Genomic DNA, 6,197 nt, shown 5'->3' with positions numbered 1-6,197 from the left:
CCTTTGAAGAAATGGCCCGTACCATGCTATGTGAAAGCAACCTCCCAAGATACTTTTGGGTGGAAGCAATTAACAAGGCATGTTACATATTAAATCGTGATTTAATTAGATCAATACTAAAGAAAACACCTTATGAGATTTGAAAAGAAAGAAAATCAAATATTGCATATTTACACGTTTTTGGTTGCCGATGTTTTGTTTTGAACAACGGTAAAGAAAGATTAAAAAAATTTGATGCAAAATCCGATGAAGCTATTTTTCTTGGTTATTCCTCTTCTAGCAAAGCTTTTAGAGTTTTTAACAAAAGAACTTTAGTAGTAGAAGAGTCAATACATATTATTTTTGATGAGACTAATGATCTTTTCTCAAGGAAGAATGAATGTATTGATGATGTAGATCCTCTTATAGAAGGGATGAAAGAGCTCACCCTAAAAGACTCAACAATTCAAAATGATGAAGAACATGAAAACAAACAGGATGATGAAGGTGAAGAACAACAAGAACAACCTCAAGATACAAATGATCTACCCAAAGAATGGAGGTATGATCACAATCACCCCAAGGAACTAATCAATGATGATTCTACACATGGAGTAAGAACTTGTTCTTCACTTAGAGATGTATACAATCATTTTGCATTTGTTTCTCATCTTGAACTTAAAACCATAGATGAAGCTGAAAAAGATTATAATTGGATAAATGCAATGCAAGAAGAACTTAATCAATTTGAAAGAAATAATGTATGGACTTTAGTATCAAGACCTAAAAATTTTTCAGTAATTGGCACAAAATGGGTATATAGAAATAAACTGGATGAACATGAAAATGTAATTAAGAATAAAGCAAAATTGGTTGCAAAGGGTTATAATCAAGAAGAAAAAATTGATTTTGATGAGATCTTTGCATCTGTTGCTAGATTAGAAGCAATTAAGTTTTTACTTGCATATGCATGCTTTATGAATTTTAAATTATTCTAAATAGATGTCAAAAATATTTTTCTAAATGGTTATATTGCTGAAGAAGTTTTTGTAGAACAATCTCTTGATTTTGAAAATTATGCTTTTCCTAATCATGTTTTTAAATTTAATAAAGCTCTATATGGTCTAAAGCAAGCACATAGGGCTTGGTATGAAAGGTTAAGTAAATTCTTGCTTAAAAATAATTTTTCAAGAGAATATAGATACAACCCTTTTCATTAAAAGAAATCATGATGATATCTTAGTTATACAAATATACGTTGATGACATTATTTTTGGATCTACTAATGAAACTCTTTGTCAAGATTTTGCTAAGCTCATACAGTGGGAGTTCGAGATGAGCATGATGGAAAAACTTACATTCTTCCTCGGATTCCAAATCAAACAAACAAAAAAAGGAATCTCCATCACCGAAAGCAAGTATACAAGAGAACTACTCAAAAGATTTGGAATGGAAGGATCCAAAGCAATTGGTACACCCATGAGCCCATCATGTAAGCTTGACAAGGATGGAGGTAAAAATATAGACTTAAAATTTTATAGAGGCGTGTTTGATTTTTTATTGTATTTAACTGCTAGTAGATCAGATATTATGTTTAGTGTTTGTTTATATACTCGCTTTCAATCAAATATAAAAGAATCACACTTAAATACAGTTAAAAGAATTCTTAAATATTTAAAAGGTACATAAATTCTAGGATTATGGTATTCTAAGGATTCATCAATTGACTTAATAGGATATTCAGACGCTGATTTTGCTGGATATAAATTAGATAGAAAAAGTACTAGTAGAACTTGTCAATTTTTTGGAGTTAACTTAATCTCTTAATTTAACAAAAAGCAAAACTTGGTAGCACTGTCTACGGTCGAGGTCGAATATATTACAGCCGGAAGTTGCTGTGCTCAAGTCTTGTGGATTAAGCAACAACTTTAGGATTTTGGCATCAAACTCAATGAAACTCACATAAGATGTGATAACACTAGTGCTATTAATCTAACCAAAAATCTAATTCAGCATTTTAGATCAAAACATATTGAAATTAGACATCATTTTATAAGAAAATATGTCCAAAATAAAGATATAATTCTTGATTATGTACTAAAAAATAATTGACTGACATCTACCAAGGCCTTAAGTGAAGATAGATTTTGTGAAATTAGGAGAGAACTAGAAATTCTTGATCCATCAGCTAAATATCTCTCTGATTTCAAGTTCTTAATGCCAAAAATTTATTGAACCAAATTTGTTGAGCTCAATTCTCATCTCTCCCTTTTCTTAAGGGCTTAAAAGCTCAAAACTATCCTTCACATGATCAATTTCTGGGTTAATACCCTTCTCTCAAAGTTTCAAATTTTTTTTTGAAATTTTTCCATCATTCTTTTGAATTTTTTCATGCCATGAGTCGACCTCTAGGATCGATCCTAAGGTAAACTTGTAATTTTTGACAAAATCCTTTGGGTGCTCTCTTTTTATTGAAAAATTTTTCGTTGAGCTGACTCTTATCCTTCTTCTTCTTTCTCCCACCGAATGAAAGCTCTTCCTCTCTTCTCTCTCAAACTGAAGGTTTCTCTCAAAATCCCTCTTCCCACCAATCTTCACCCTTCAAATCACCCATTAAGGAACCAACTTCCTCTCCTCTTTCTTCCTCGTTTGGGTGGTTCGAGCTTGCCTTAGATTCAACCCCTCTTCTCCAAATCAGTGATTTACCTCTCCAAAATCTTTGCTTTTTCTTTTAAAATTCTTTCCTCTCTACCTCTCATTTAGTCTCCTAAGCTCCTTGCAAGCCTCTTTTATCCAAATGGCTCCCAAAATGAAGCTACCGCAAAGAAGAAAATCTATTCACGGGTTGGAAGAGAGTGTGCGCAAAAAAAGAATGGCAGCCGAGCCCTCTTCTACTCCAATCCCAGCTCCAGATCCTGCTTCAGTTCTACACAGTCCCCAATCAGTCTAAGCAAGGTACCTCTCTCTGATCGAAAAATAGAATCTGAGAAGAATATAGATTTCAAATTTTTAAAAAAAGAAGAGTTCTCTATTAGATCAAAGATTAAAAATCAAGAATGAGAGTTTTACTGTCTATTGAAAGAAAATACTTATGGTGATTTGGTCAGAGAATTTTATTTAAACTTAAGTTACTTCAATGGAACAGTAAAGTCTACAGTGAAAGGTGTTGATATTATTCTTGATCTATTGCATTTGGGACAAATCCTGCACTTGCCTTGTGAAGGCTATACTAATATGAAGCTCCCATTCAAAGAAGAAAGAATTAATGTTATCTTAGAGAGAACTTTTATTGAAAGTTTAAATAGATTAGAAGCCAAGATACTTTTAGTGGTAATGAGGCTTTTGCATCACATGGTAACCAAGCTTTTTGTCCCTAGGAGTGGTAGGCATGACCTCTTATCTGGTAGGGATATTTGTATCATGTACCATATGATCACCCAGACCCTCTTGAACCTTCCTGCTTTGATGTTTGAGGCCATGAGGGAGATCCTGAACAGGTCTAAGGCTCACTTGCCTTATGATATGGCACTCACCCTGGTCTTTAAGAAGTTTGGAGTCTATTTTGAGGGGAAGGCAGTCACCAAATTATCACACTCTAACACCATCAACCACTACACACTGCACCGCATGGATTTTTTCAAAGACTAATGGTGATTGGTCAAAGGGTGTTGAGGAGAGAGCAGAGGAGGAGGGACCATCTTCACTTCCTCGTGATCATAGAGCATCTCCTGATATTCAGTTCGTGTCTGATCACGAGACTGATCCCTCAGAGTCAGTGAAGAGGCATGCTTCAGTTCCACAGTTAGGGAGTAGGGTACATTCTTCAGAGTTCAGACTTATAGATGATCAGATTGAGCTGATGTCCCAGCATGTTGCCTCCATTTTATCTCAGCAGTTTGTCACCTCAGTTTTTGCTCAGAGGTCGACATCTCAGGACGACTCAGACCAGACTTTAATCCCTCATATCTCTACTATTTTTTAGATGCTCACAGCTCAGTCCGTATAACTTGAGGAGCTTGAGGGATGTGTTCTGAGACTGACGGATAGAGTTCTAGATTTACAGAGGTAAGTATTAGCCTTAGCCCATCCCCAGCTGCATGAAGACGTCACAGAGGTCTCCAACCTATCTGCAGAGGTGGCTAGACTTTGGAGAGTTTTGGAGGGTGATTTTGACTTCTTGAGGAGACAGTTCAGTGACTCCAGTGAGACTGTCTCTACTTAGATTGGTGCCTTGATGCAGTCCATGACGAGAGCTTTGGAACAATTGGACACCATCAGACTTTCTCTCCTAGCACAGTCCATAGCTTTTCAGGCTCCAGGATTTTCTCGCCCTTCTGCTCGTGCCGGTACTTCTACCCGTGGCCGAGGCAGACGTGGTCGAGATCGTGCTTGTGGATTTGATCCTACATCTCCTCATCATATCTCAGACTCCTCAGATTCTGATCCCTCTAGCCATGATATCTATTAGATCTAGAATAGTTAGTCTTTTATGTCTAGGATCTATCTTATGATCTTTGTATTTGTTGGCTGATTGACTCTTGGATAGTTGTTATCCATGATTTTTGTATTTTGAGTTGACTCATATGTATTGGGATACCTATGTATTCAGTCACATTTTAGATATATATTATTATATGCTTTGAATTTCAATGAATGTTTATGATTGGGATCAATTGAATTGTCTTAATTATGAGATATGAAAACTAACTTATATTTGTACTGTGAAATATTATGAATAGCAGTATCTTCTATATGAGCAAATTGATATGTCCTTTATGATTGCTATAATGAGGAGGAGTAGAAAAATAAACAATCAAAGAGGGAGAGTAAAGAAATAAAATATGGTATCAAAAAGAAGGAGTAGAGAAAATGTGTCCTTTATGTTATCCTTTTTTTTTCTCTCTTCAAAATCCCTTAAGATCTTAATTGATGCTGTCAAAAAGGAAGAGTAGAGAATCAAAAATCGAGATCGAGCAATAAGCAATAGAGAAATAGAATCGAGAGCAATAAGCAAAATTATCAAAGCAAATGTGTCAAAGAACCAAAATTATCAGCAATTTTCAATTTAATCTTCAAAGCAAATGATCTTATGAGTAAATTTCAAATTGATCTTCAAACTACTTATGATGCATTTCATTCAAATAACTAGCTATGATGTTTAAGTGATGCATCGTCATAAATTTTAAATTCATGTTCAATGCTTTATATATGTTATACTCTGTTTTTGCTCAAGTATTTTGTCATCATCAAAAAGGGAGAGATTATTGCTCTTTGAATTGATTTTGATGATTACAAAGCATTTGAGGGGGTTACTAATGATTTTGGCTTGAAAAAAGATTTATTATTTATCAGGGGCAAAATCGTAATTTCATCAAGTCCTAACTCGAAAGCCTAAAGAGCAAGAACAGAAGATTTGTGATCTATTGAAGGCAATTTTAATATTTTTGGATGTGTATTTTGAAAAAAAATTATGTTTATAAAATTGAGTCGATCCCATGAGTCGACTCATGTCAAAAGGGGCTGAACGGCACGCTGATTTTTTGGCTAGCACACCTAATTGAGTCGACCCTATAAGTCGACCTCTGTGCATGAGTCGATCCTATGAATCGACCTCTGTTGCTGTGTACGTCAAAATTATAGAACAGTCATTTTCTGTTCTGTGCCATAGAAGTCGACCCCATGAGTCGACTCATGTGCATGAGTCGGTCCTATGAGTCGACCCCTATGATGGAAAAACTCCGCAACGACTAGTTTTCAGCTCATTTTGACTGTATTTAATATTCATTTAATGATCTTCAATGGTTCTATTTCAGTCCAGATTTCTCTCTACCATCTATTGAAGCTATAAAGGTACTTAAAGGAGGGAAAAAGAAGAAAAATTAGAAGAGACTCAAGCATTCATTTCAGCCCTAAGCAAAAAGTCCTCTTCAAGCAAAAGAAGCTTTCATTTCAAGTTCACCAACCCCTCAAGAGCTCATTCAAGTCTTCAACCACCTTGAGAAAAATCAGAAAAGCTTCCTTCTTATTGTGTAAAGTATATTTAAAGTTTTATTTACTCATTAAAAGAGCTAAATTTGTATTTTCATGTGATTAACTCACATACTCTATTTTGTCTTGATCTTTAGTTTTGGAAAGGTTCCAAAACTTAAAAAGATTGATCTGAATCTTGAATCGGATTGTATTGGATTGGTTTGTATCCGAAAAATAAATGTTTTAGC

The sequence above is a fragment of the Elaeis guineensis genome, chromosome 16 (genome assembly GCF_000442705.2).
Source record: "Elaeis guineensis isolate ETL-2024a chromosome 16, EG11, whole genome shotgun sequence".
Taxonomy (NCBI): Eukaryota; Viridiplantae; Streptophyta; class Magnoliopsida; order Arecales; family Arecaceae; genus Elaeis; species Elaeis guineensis.
This window is presented reverse-complemented; position numbering follows the sequence as displayed.